This window comes from Pipistrellus kuhlii, unplaced genomic scaffold, assembly GCF_014108245.1.
Source record: "Pipistrellus kuhlii isolate mPipKuh1 unplaced genomic scaffold, mPipKuh1.p scaffold_m20_p_14, whole genome shotgun sequence".
NCBI classification, from domain to species: Eukaryota; Metazoa; Chordata; class Mammalia; order Chiroptera; family Vespertilionidae; genus Pipistrellus; species Pipistrellus kuhlii.
In genome coordinates, this window is record NW_023425449.1 from 45,809,657 (window position 1) to 45,822,501 (window position 12,845).

The 12,845-nt window shown below is 51.4% G+C and overlaps 1 pseudogene; it reads right to left on the reverse strand.

Moving 5' to 3' along the window:
- Positions 1 to 8,619: 8,619 nt before the first annotated feature.
- On the reverse strand, positions 8,620 to 8,756 carry LOC118718701 (annotated as a pseudogene).
- Positions 8,757 to 12,845: the final 4,089 nt, after the last annotated feature.

The following is a 12,845-nucleotide window of genomic DNA, read 5'->3' on the forward strand; positions in this document are numbered from 1 at the left end:
GTATGCCGACGTCAGGATAACAGGGCTGGAATGGTGCTGCCGCTTCTGCCGCCTGGAAAAATGCTACAGAAGCAAGAGCGTCAGAAAACCAGTGTAGCTCCATCACTGGTCTGGGAGCCTCGTTTGCTGCTGCTGCGCTTGCACTACCTTCTGGCCTCTGGTTGACCAGCTGGTGGGAGCGTCGGGGTCGATGGCTGGTATCAAACTTTACTCACCCTGTTATGAGTCACATATCCGTGAAAATTTAAGTTCAAACCTAAACGTTTATGATCAGATAAAGCACGTTTAATGCAGCAGGAAGAGAACACTGGGAAAGCTCCTCAAAAGCCCCTTTGGAGAAAGACCGAGACCCCATGTTCCTAGACAGATTCACATCGACCCCAGCTCTGGGCTCATGCAGAAAGGCACTGCGTCAGAACAAAAGCGCTGGGCTGGAGCAGCTCTGCCACCAGTGAACTACCCGGTCTCTATGCTCACTTCAGTCCCTATTGCAGCCCCATTAAGTGAAGACAACATCTGCCTCTCTTGCAGCCTATGAGCCTCTCCCTCATTTCTGAATTCCTATTGCAGTTTATAACTATTGGCACCAAGGCCCAGCAGGCTGGACACCCTGAACCTGCGCACCCCGCTGCCCATCCCAGCACAGGCCGTGAGGCCAGCCGCGGAAACCCCCGTGGGCAGAGAGAAGCGGGGTAAGAAGAAACGATGTTTTACCTTCCCCACGCTCTTTGATCTGTTCGTCCCTTTGATCACGGGCTCCATCTTTAACTTTTTATTCTGTTTATGTTCTATTAAAAAGACAACAAAACACGGAGAGGCTCGGCACATCTATCCGAATGGGCGATGCTGCTGAAAGCTGCTGGCGTGGCGGTGATGGAGCTACACTGGTTTTCTGATGCTCTTGCTTCTGTAGCATTTTTCCACAATATTATATTAGAACTTTTGAAACGTTAACAATAAGTGACTGCTGTGGAATGGCAGTGCTAACTTCACGTGCTGGCTGAGTAGGAGCAGCACGGCAGTGCCCAGGCAAGGTGCTCATCAGTTCTGCATTTGGGCTCATGGCTCCACGCCGGGGACAGCTTCCTGCGCCGCGAGAACCAGGAGGGAGGGCTCCTCACTCGCGACACTCAGAGGCTGCGGCCATTTCTGAACAAGGAGTGCAGGACAGTGCAGCTGGGCTTCTGATCTGGCATGGAGCTGGCAGGCAGTGATGTGAAAGGGCAGAGACACTTAGAAAGTTAAAACAACAGCAGTCCTTGACCAGCCAGAGAAGGGCACTCTGGCCGCACTCGCAGGCTCCAAGTGTGGGCAGCCGCCTGAGCTCCTGTCGGGCAGAGCTGTCGGTGGGGGAGGTGGGCCTCGCAGAGATGATAGCGCTGCTGGTCTGTGGCCGCCCCCTGCGAAGCAAGGCTCCGCCCGCCTGGACCAGGGGACCCGAGGCCTCAGCCCTCCACAGGGAGGATTGCAGAAACGAGTGCAATGCACCAGTCCTGCCTCCCACATCTCAAAGCCCCTGGAATTATGCCTTTGGAGGCACTGTGCCTGGACCACGGGTCCCACCTTGGGAGGGAGGTGACAGAAATCTGCCTGCCCCAGGGACCACGAAGGAGGACAATGAGGACGTGTGAAGGGTCAGTGGCATATGTCAGTGACACCCCGAGTTTAAACACAGCTCCCACCAGGACACACGCCATCTCTCCTGTCCTCTGGGGAGCGAGTGCCTCGGCGCCGCCCTGCCCGGCCTCCAGACTGATCCTAACACCACCCCCTCGCACGCCCGCTGTGTGCATGCCAGGCCCTACGCGCCGGATCTACAGATGCAAGCCTGTAGAACATTGTGTTTTGCTGTTACCATTTACAGAGATTTTTATGGGCTGGATAAGTGGTACAAATCATGACGACAAAGTAAAAATCCTGTCCCACACCCACACACACCCCCGGGGAGAAGATAAGGCCAGTGGGACTTTCGCAGCTGCTGACTTTCAAGCTACCGCTCCCTTCAGCTGCCCTGAGCTTGGCCCTCACAGACCTGCCAGCTCACCAGAGGCAAGCCATGTCCCACCCATCGGGCACGAGACTCACACAGCTGGTCTTTCCTTTCTCCCCTTTTGCTCCTATTCATTCAAAATAATTTACTAGACCGCGTCTATGTGCCTGTCCCCGGGGGGGCCCTTCCTCTGCTCCTAAGCGTCCAGGGCGGGGGCCCGAGACAAGCCTGCGTGGGGCCGCTGGGCTGCGGGCAGGTGCTTGCTCCCAGGTGGCGGCTGTGCAGGCTGCGCACACGGGGAGGCACTGAGGGTGCTGCGTGAAGCGAGGTCTCCCGGCGCCCAGGGTGAACCCATGACCACAGACAAGATCCACCCGGAGACACACCAGGTCCTCCTGGCCTCTGTCGTTAGAAGGACTCCGCGTAGGAAACGTACCCAAAGTTGTAAAACCCACTGCCATCCCTGCCTCCTCCCTCCCTTCTTTCCAGAAGCAGCAGCGGGCCCGGGCCTCACAGCACCTCCGAGCTCCTCTCCACACTCCCCCGGCCACGCTCCTCCTGTCCCAGCGTCGCCGGGGCGTGTGGTCACCGAGCAGAGCTGCCTGGTTCACATCCCGACGTCGTCACGAGGCGCCGGCACTGTGGGCGAGCTGCCCCCCTTCCTGTGCCGTAGCCCCTTCCTCGGAGGCCACAAGGGAGCGAATCAGTTACAGACGAAGCATCTAGTCCTCCCGCGCCTGGCCCGGAGGCCTGTGAGCCTGTCCATTGTGTGGGTTCCCAGGAGCAGAGGCCCCAGAGGCGTGGTCAGCTCCCCTTGACAGGCACCTGCCATTACAGTCGCCACAGGTCACAGCCAGTGTTTGAGGAGGACCTACCTTTACCAGGCCCTTCAAACAGGTCCCCTGCACAGTTCCACAAGCAGGCAGGGGTGCATCCACGAGGCACCCCATTCCTGCACACTGTTTACCCACCTATGGCACGTGCAACAACCACCCAGTGCGCCTGCCTGCACCTCCCCTCCACCCACCGCCTGCCAGAGTGCTCCGCGCCTGGGCTGTGAGAGAAGGAATGGCCATGACATGAGATAAACAAGGGGCAGACAGAGGGCACGGCTGGGACCTGCGGGGCCAAATCTCAAGTCTGCCCCTTCGACCGCATCTTCAGCGACCTCCTCCGCGCGACTGCGTGCGGTGTGCGGCCACCCGCGGGGCCCTCCCGCCGAGCGGGGCCTCCTGGCGCCCACCAGCTGCTGGCGAGGGAGAAGACCCGGACAACATTGCGCTCTTCACACCCTCTCTTTAAAAGACCCCTCTCCAGGGGATGTGTGAGAGGGAGGGAGGGGGGCAAAAAAAATCAATAAAACATGTAAATAAATAAATAATAAAAAATTATAAAATTATAAAATTAAAAAATGACAATAGTCAACTCAAAAAAATAAAATAAAATAAAAGACCCCTCTCCAGCCGAAACCGGTTTGGCTCAGTGGTAGAGCGTTGGGCTGCGGACTGAAGGGTCCCAGGTTTGATTCCAGTCAAGGGCATGTACACTGGCTATGGGCACATCCCCGGTGGGGGGTGTGCAGGAGGCAGCTGGTCGATGTCTCTTTCTCACCGATGTTTCTAGCTCTCTATCCCTCTCCCTTCCTCTCTGTAAAAAATCAATAAAATATTTTTAAAAAATAAAAAAATAAAAGACCGCTCTCCACCAGGAGTCTCCCGTGTGACAAGGACAGCTCTTTCAACGGGAACACCGGCCTCCAGCTCCACACCCTCTGTTTGCAGGTGTGCACGCCGCGTGGGGAGAGCAGAGAGCGAGAAGCAGCGCCTGCCATCGCGCCTGGCGCCGGTGCTGGGGATCGCTCAGCGGGGGGCCTGCAGAGCTTACTGTTTGAAAAGGGAAGGTCTGCAGCCATGAGGACAGCGAGCCGCCTGCTGAAGGAAGTGTGGCCCTGAGGAGCCTGGAATTTCCCCAGCAGAGGTGAGCAGAGTTCAGGACACAAGCAGCCATGCGAGGCCAGAACAACGGAGGCTGGTGTTCCTGCAAACATAGAAACTGTGTGCAAAGTGAAGCCCACGCGGCAGTCTGGTTCGGTCCCCAGGCAGTTTATTCTCTGGTCCAGTCTTAGCAGTGACACCGACGCCCAGGCTTCCGGAGTAACAGCCTATCCTTGCAGAGCGGGCCCCATTCTGATGGGAAGAACCCCACGTTCCGGACAGGGTGGGGAGGGGCAAGGCACTACTGTACTTCAGTCATCAGAAAACTGTTTATCCTGTTAACTTACAATCCATTTATAAACTTAATGGATTCCTTACCTTCTCTATGCCCCTTTGTCTCCTTTCTCCCGGAATAGTAAGTCGTGGATATTTAATGACAAAAGGGCTTCAGTGTAAAAGATATTATAACAGGAAAAATACATTATATTTCTAAATATGACCCTCAGAACCCTCTATAGCCACCTCTCAAGTTCGTTCTCCTTCTTCGACTCTGGGGGTGAAGAGACTTGAATAAGAACTGTGAGCCTTCTCTCCAACAGTACAATCTGCAATTATTTTCTTCAAGAAAATGTAATTTGCAAATTGTCCATTCTATCCTTCAGAAAAAGCAAACTTTTACTGTTCCCAGGGCGACGTCCAGCTCTGGGAACAGTGAAAGTTCCCAGGCCTTCACCCTCTCCATCCTAGGAAGGTGTCAGCCTGGGTATTGACGTAAATAAAGGAGCTGGGGGGAGGGGGGTCCTGAGAACAGACCCCTAACCTACCAGGCAAAATAAAATGTCCAGCTTTCCTTATCAGAAAACTTGCCTGTGTGATGACCTGAAATGATGTGGGATTTCCTGTTTGGTTGGTTGGTTTGCTTTTATATTCTTCATCAGAGGCCTTTTTTTCTAAGTGGGTGAAATATTCCGGAAGGTTTCTCACCGAGTGCAGCGCGAGAGATGACACAGGAAAAGCAGCAGCCCTGGAAGTGACGACGGGGAAGTGGGGACGCGGCACGGAAGGCTGGGGCGGCCTGGGCTCGCAGGCACGCTCTGAGCTCCTGTGGTGGAGCGTCAGCCACTCGCTCCTCTGCAGAGCCACGTGCCCACGGGTCGTCCACAGCTAAGACTGGCGTAGCCCAAATCCCATCTGCCTCTCGGATCTTAGAATACTGAGGGTTTAAAACCCAAACACCTTGATCCTGGTGTGAGGCTTCCTGAGACAAGCTTTCCCGCCAGGGGTTGTCCGGGGCCGCCCCGCCTGGCCAGGTCTGCTCTCCAGGGACATTCAGTGGCTCTGACCCCTGCGAGTCCCGGGGACCCCTGCCCCACCCACCCTCGCCGGCCCTCAGACAGGAGGGTGAGCATCATATTCCCATAGCAGTGAGGTGGCCAGCGGGTCGAGTCCTGCAACCACCGGGCTAGGAGGCACCGGGAGTCCGTCTTGGGGCAGCCAGGGCACCTGGCCACGGCCACGGTGCCACTTCCTGCTCAGCGCCTCACTTGGAGTAAATGATTAATTGACAGATAACACTTCACTCCCACCGGATGCTTACCTAACTGAGGAATGAGGAGGAGGAGTGACACCAGAGCACCACTTCCGTTCCTGATGGCTGGGTGTGCACGGCTGTCTGCAGGCCCAGGCACTTGTCAATGGGACCTCAGAATGAGACCAACACCCCAGTCCAAGGCAGTGTTGGACCAGGGGACCAGCCAGGGTGCCCTGAAGACAGACTGCCCCACTCCAGCCACAGGGCAAACATGCAACACGGCCTTTATCCCGCGGTGCCCGAGTGGGTGAGGGAAGGATTAGACACAGTGGAACAAGCCCCCTAAGAACAGAAGGAGGGACTCACACACTGATCACAACCCAAACTGGGGACCATGACTCTCCAAACCCCAATTCTCCCCCTCCTTTTCCGTCAGAGCCCAGTCCACACCGATTCCCACGTCACACTCATTCCTGTTGCCTCCATTCCCCTTTGCTTGTCTGGGGGGTTTTCTCCCCACTGATTCCATCTTCCAGGAAACCTTCCTCTGCCCTGAAGGCCGGTCCAGCTCCCACTGCCCTCACATCTGCAGCTTCTCATTCAATTCGGTCTGAAAATGACACTCAGATCAACTTCTCTGTCTCTGAAGTCCAGACCTCAGCCAGGTGCCCTGGAGCCTGGCTCAGCCCCAGTCTCTGCGTTCTGGCAGGGACAGGACTTCCAAACCACTGCCAGATGGCTGCTCTAAAACACAACTTAAGCCCTCCGCAGCTCAGTGGTTGAGCATCAACCTATGAATCAGGAGGTCATAGTTTGATTCCCAGTCAGGACACATGCCTGGTTATAGACTCGATCACCAGTAGAAGGTGTACAGGAGGCAGCCGATCAATGATTCTCTCTCATCAATGTTTCTATCTCTCTCTCCCTCTCCCTTTTTCTCTCTCTAAAAATCAATAGATGTAGCCCCATTTTGTTTATTTTCTCTTTAGTTTCCAATGCTTAGCAGTACCGATGAAGAAATTGCTTCAGCATATGTCTGATATTTTGATGCCTATTGATTTATCTAAAATTTTTATGGTTTCCCATCTTACCTTTAAGTCCTTTATCCATTTTGAGTTTATTTTTGTGTGTGTGTGTGTGTGTGTGGTGTAAGTTGGTGGTCTAGTTTCATTTTTTTTTGGCATATATCTGTCCAATTTTCCCAACACTATTTATTGAAGAGACTGTCTTGACTCCATTGTATGTTCATACCGCCTTTGTCAAATATTTATTGAGCATAATGGATTGGGTCGATTTCTGGGTTCTCTGTTCTATTCCATTGGTCTATATGTCTGTTCTTGTGTCAGTACCAGGCTGTTTTGAAAACAGTGAGTTTGTAATAGAGCTTGATATCTTGTATTGTGATCCCTCTTATGTTGTTGTTCTTTCTCAAGATTGCTGTGGCTATTCGGGGTCTTTTTTTATTCCAGATGAATTTTTGAAGAGTTTGTTTTAGGTCTGTGAAATATACCATTGGTATTTTAATGGGGATTGCATTGAATCTATAGATTGCTTTGGGTAGTATGGATATTTAATGATGTTGATTCTACCAATCCATGAACATGGTATGTTCTCACATCTGTTTATGTCTTCCTTTACCTCTTTTTTCAATGTCATGTAGTTTTCTGCATATAGGTATTTTACCTCCTTAGTTAAGTTTATTCCTAGGTACTGTATTTTTTTTTTTTTTTTTTTTTTTTTTGGTGTGATAGTAAATGGTATCACTTTTTTAGTCTCTCTTTCTGTTAGCTAACTATTGGTGTATAAAAATGCCATAGATTTCTTGGTATTAATTTTGTATCCTGCTACATTGCAAAATTCATTTATTAAGTCTAATAATTTTTATGGCATCGTTAGGGTTTTCTATGTACAGTATCATGTCACCTGTGAATAAGGACAGCTTTACTTCTTTTCCAATTTGAATGCCTTTTATTTCTTCTTGTTGTATAATTGCTATGGCTAGAACTTCCAGTACTATGTCAAACAGGAGTGGTAAAAGTGGGCATCTCTGTCTTGTTCCTGTTCTTAGGTGAAATGGTTTTGGTTTTTGCCTATTGAGTATGATGTTGGCCGTAGGTTTGTCATATAAGGCTCCTAAAATAAAAAGCTTCTGCACAGAAAAAAAAAATCAACTAAACAACAAGAAAGCCCACCTCATGGGAGAACATATTTGCCAATGTTATCTCCAATAAGGGTTTAATCTCCAACATTTACAGGGAACTCATACAACTTAACAAGGAAGATAACCCAATCAAAAAATGGGCAAAGGACCTAAATAGATACTTTTTGAAAGCGGACAGAAGGAAGGCCAAGAGACATATGAAAACATGCTCAAAGTCACTAATTATCCTAAAGATGCAAATCAAAACGACAATATGGTACCATCTCATACCTATCAGAATGGCTATCATCAACAAATCAACAAACAAGTGTTGGCGACAATGCAGAGAAAAAGGAACCCTCGTGCACTGCTGGTGGGAATGCAGACTGGTGCAGCCACTGTGGAGAACAGTATGGACTTTCCTCAAAAAATTAAAAATGGAACTGCCATTTACCCAGTGATCACACTCCTAGGAATATATCCCAAGAAACCAGAAACACCAATCAGAAAGGATATATGCACCCCATGTTCACAGCAGCACAGTTTACAATGGGGGAAAGGCACTCCCACTGGAAGTCCTGGCTGCTTTGTCGGCGTGGCACTCTCCTGGCCTCAGGGCAGGGCTGCTGTGCTGTGAGAGCGGAGGGTACGGTTGATGCTGCTTTTCCAGGACCAGTCTTCAAAGGGCTGAGCAGGTCACAGGCCTCTCTCTCTTACTTCTTATTGGCTTGTGGCCAGAAGGGCCAGGTGTGTGGGGCTGCCTCTCTGAGTCAGGCAGGACAGCTGGCGGGCCCTCCTGCTCTCCCTCCATGCCCACGTGTGCCCATGCGGTCCCGGGCCTTTCAGGGGACCTAACAGCGAGAGAGACCTGCTCCAGAGACACCCACTCAAGGAAAAGGAGCCTTTTATGTGTCCAGCCGCTGGCCAGGGCTTTGTTCTGTGGCTTGAAGCCGGATTCAACGCAAATGAGTGCCCTCCTGATTTCAGAGCTTTAGAAATACTCTCTGGAGTATCAGGAATCATTACTTCCCTAAGGCAGGTCCAGAGACATGCGGACCAGGGAGCCCCAATCTCACTCAAATCTCTAAACAAGTGTGAGTGTAAAAAATTGATTTAAAGGTAAAATTGCACTTGATCTTAGCCAAAAGGCCGAGAAGCGATTAAAGGTAAAATTGATTGCCAGAATCGATTTTGCTGATATGGCTGTCAGTAAAAACCTTTACAGCACAGAATTCAGAGCCTAACTAGCCCAGAGGGTCCCACCAAATCTGGACAGTGAACACACCGCCCCCACTGAACACACCGCCATGCCACACCCACTGTCCACAGCCACTGCACCTGCCTTGTGAGGTTTGGAGCTAGAGATCCAGTCAATACTGAGAACGATGACTGGAATGCTGGTCACGAGTGCCGTGGGAGTCCCGCTGAACTGTGATGAGTGAGACCACCAGGGCTCCAAAGGTCAGCACTGCCGCTGCCCACGGCTACAAGGGGTGCGATCTGCTTCCAGCAAGAGTGTCGAGGGAACCCTGACTTTTGTACACCGAGTCTCCAAAGTCCCCACCGCGGGTCCCACTGCCGCTCCGGCAGCCCTTGGAGCGAGCGGGGAGGCCACGGCTGCTCTGAGCGTCGGCAGTTTGCATGTACAGTCAGCTTCAGCCATGTGACATGAGGCCAACGTGGCTGTTTTCCGTTCTCCTCAGGACCAGGGCCAGGCTGTCCTGTTGCTCCAGTTCTGGCGCCGTCCATCTCCCAGCAGCCGGAGCTGCTCCCGCTGCCCTGGGGAGGCGGCGGCTTGCTCCCCGGAGGCAGGGACCAGCTGGCGGAGGCGGGGCCCTCACAGCTCTGCCCAGGGACAGGCCGCCTTCGCCGACCTGCTGGGCCCAGATTCTGTCATCTACTCCTATGACACATGTTCTCTATTGTGACAAGCAATATGGATTTTTTTAAATTACAAATTACTTTTGTTCTTTAAACCTTCCAAAAGTCAGTTAGAGAGACACATCATTAGGCCACAGACAGGAGACTTTGGCTAAGCCCAGTGGTCTGGTGGGCCGCTGCCCGCTGGACAGCTGACCTCCCGCTGACAAAATGCCCATAGACGTCATCCAACCATGAGACTGTTGTCTCCTGTAGACTGACAGGTAAGCCCAGGCACTGAGAGGCGGGCCGCACAGCATAGCTCGGGTGACAGTGCCGTGGACCACCCTCGGCCTCTCAGGTGCTCTCTCAGAGCAGTCAGCAGGAAAGCTAGACGTGACAGTAGGCCTCCTGCTTAAAGTCACCAAGACGAGAAACCACACAGACCTCTCTGTGAGGCTCAGCAATCAAGGGAAATCTTATTTCAGCCAGAAATGCTTGCATATCTGATCCCTGCCGACTTCAACAGACACCTTTGTGTAAACAGAGCTGAAATGTTTACATCCATGGAGGTGTTTTCCAACATTATTTCTACATTTGCCCGTATTTCTTATTTGATTGAACTATCCTATATAATAAAGATGTAATATGCAAATGGTCATTGCACCATGAAGCCTGATGACCTACTGCAAAACCACTGGGTCACGGACCAGCAGGAGGGTGGGGCAGCGAGCTACAAGCGGGCTGTAGAGAGTTACAGGAGGGGGCAGGGCAGCAAGCTGGGGGGGGGAGGGGAGAGAGGGGCTGGAGGGAGCTACAGGAGGGGGCAGGGCAGCAAGCTATGGGGGGGAGGGGAGAGGGGGGCTGGAGGGAGCTACAGGAGGGGGCAGGGCAGCAAGCTATGGGGTGGAGGGGAGAGGGGGGCTGTAGAGAGTTACAGGAGGGGGCAGGGCAGCAAGCTATGGGGGGGAGGGGAGAGGGGGGCTGGAGGGAGCTATAGGAGGGGGCAGGGCAGCAAGCTATGGGGGGGAGGGGAGAGGGGGGTTGGGGGGAGCTACAGGAGGGTGGGCAGCAGGCAGAGAGCTACTGGAGGGTGGCAGCGAGCTACTGGTGAGTTACTGGTGCACGGATTTGTGTGCAGGACTGTTAGTGTATCATATAATTACTTCAGCAAACATTTCAGCAGTGGGAACAGTATTCTGTTTGTCTGACAAGATGGTGTTTTTATAAGTGAATGTTTCATGTCTTAAAAACACAGGGCAACTTTATTTTTATTTTTAGTTTTTATTTTACTAGGGGCCTGGTGAACAAAATTTGTGCACCGGGGAGGGGTCCCTCAGCCCAGCCTGTCCCCTCTCACATACTGGGAGCCCTTAGGGGATGTCTTACAGATGGCTTAAGCCATTCCCCATTGGGAGCAGACCTAAGCCTCAGTCTGGCCTCCCTTTGTAGGAGGCCACCGGGCTGATCAGGGAAGGCACCAGCCCCATCACCTCGCTGCTGCAGCCACTGCCAGTCACCACAGCCACCGGGGTGTTTTCATCAACACGGACTCCAGTCCCTTCACCAAGAAAAAATGACAACTTTCTTTAGGCATTTTTAAGATGTGTCTTTCTTAGGCTATGCATTTCTTCCTTTCTTTTTTTTTTTTATTCTCACCTGAGGATATGTTTCCATTGATATTTTTCCCTTCCCTCTGATCCCAGACTTAGCCCCTTCCCAAGCCTAAAGCCTCTGCCTGATGGCTGGCTAGGAGTGACCTGGGTGCTGAGGAGATTCCCCAGACCAAGGTATGTATACAAATTAACCACCATATTTGATGAGTTAATTTGCATACTCACTCTGATTGGCTGTGGGGGTAGCAGAGGTACAGTCAATTTATATCTTTGTCTATTATTAGGTAAGATTTTTTTTTGCATTTTGAGGCTGAAACTGAACACTTAGAAAGCAATATTACTGGTTTCATATTTCTCCACTAAATTTTTAAAATTTAGGTTAAAATTGAGTACACCAGTGATACCATTTGATCCCCCCCCCCCCCCCCTTGGGTCTATAGTTCCTCAACCTTATTGTAAATATTTCTTAGAATGTATTTGGATTGAGTAAAAAGTTGGTTTCTTCCTACCTGCCTGCCTCGATGGTTTGTGAGTGTGAGGGCCCTTCCACAGACCTGCCTCAGGCATCTCCTGTGGGAGCCCGGGGAGGGAGGCCCTGGCAGGCGGCCCCGCCCTCCGTGCTCACTGAGAGAGCGGCAGACCCTAGGCCTTCTCCTTCCACCACTTACATTTGTAAGATAGTCCTATTTCAAAGTGCAGATAAATATCAAAAGCAACTTAGTTTTTATTATAGAAAGTTGAAAAAGATAGGAAGCACTGAGAAGATTTTTAAAATCACTCATAAATCCAACATCTAAAGGAAAGCATCTTCGTGCATTTTCAGTGTCGGTCTTACAAAGTAAGTCCTCATTTTGCGTGTCAAGATAAAACCACCAGCATAGGGGAATACAGACAAGTTCACGTTGAGAAAAAGATTGTAAGTCAAAGTAATTAAAAACCACAGACTAAAATACAGGGTGGGGCAGGCGTGGATACAACGCCTCGTCACCGAGAGCCTGCTGAAGCCAGTGGGAAAGTGAGAGAGACGGCCCTCCCAACAGAAGAACCTGGGAAGCGTTTTAGGGCCCAAAGTAAAGTTCAGAGGTTCCTTACCAATAGGTTCCACTGTTGCTAGCAAGCCTGTGGCGCCAAGAAGGAAGCCGCTCTTGAGCGCATGCGCACACAGACCGGGAATCGGCAGGAAGAGGCTGGGCTGCTCACGTCCGCATCTGGACGCAGCCACGGAGTGAGGCCCGTCACTCTTTCTGTGATCACAGGACCATTTCTGATTTTTTTTTTGTTTGTTTGTTTGTTTTCTAATATATTTTATTGATTTTACACCACATGTGTCAAACACAAGGCCCTCGGGCCAAATCCGTCCCGCCAGGCCTTGCAATGTGGCCCGCACCGCGCTGTCATCACTGCACTCCGCTGCGTTTCCATCACAATGACAGTTTATGACTGTTCAGTAAACCATTCGGCCCACGATTTGGGCTGGATTTTAGATTTTGGCCCCTTCTCTGATTGAGTTTGACACCCCTATTTTACACAGAGAGGAATTGAGAGGGATAGAGAGTTAGAAATGTCGATGAGAGAGAAACATCAACCAGCTGCCTTTTGCACACTCCGCAACCAAGGTACGTGCCCTTGACCGGAATCGAACCCGGGACCTTTCGGTCCGCTCTATCCACTGAGCCAAACCGGTTTCGGCCATTTCTGTTGTTTTAACCTGAGGAATGGCTCCAGTAAAAATGTAATTTTGAAATAGATTCCCTATTTATGGATTGCCCAATAT